The sequence below is a fragment of the Syngnathus typhle genome, unplaced genomic scaffold, assembly GCF_033458585.1.
Source record: "Syngnathus typhle isolate RoL2023-S1 ecotype Sweden unplaced genomic scaffold, RoL_Styp_1.0 HiC_scaffold_221, whole genome shotgun sequence".
NCBI classification, from domain to species: Eukaryota; Metazoa; Chordata; class Actinopteri; order Syngnathiformes; family Syngnathidae; genus Syngnathus; species Syngnathus typhle.
This window is the reverse complement of record NW_026872125.1, coordinates 57,501-57,745: the sequence shown is the minus strand read 5'-3', so window position 1 is coordinate 57,745 and position 245 is coordinate 57,501.

Sequence of the window (245 nt, the reverse complement as noted above, 5' to 3'; positions counted from 1 at the left end):
TTCCCCCAGCTCGGGCCTGGGAGGCCGACGCCTTTCCCCCGGACCACCGCCGTGCCCGCACGGTTCATCCTCGGCCCCCGCTGGCCAAGCCCGACCGACGTGCCACCCCCGTTGCCGAGTTCGCTCTTCCCGAGCTTCGTCCCCAACCCTCACGCGAGCCGTCCGTCCCCCGAACCGACCGACGGGAGCCGCTTGCCAAGCGACGTCAGCGTCAGCGTCCTACGGGTCTGATCTGGCCACAGTAC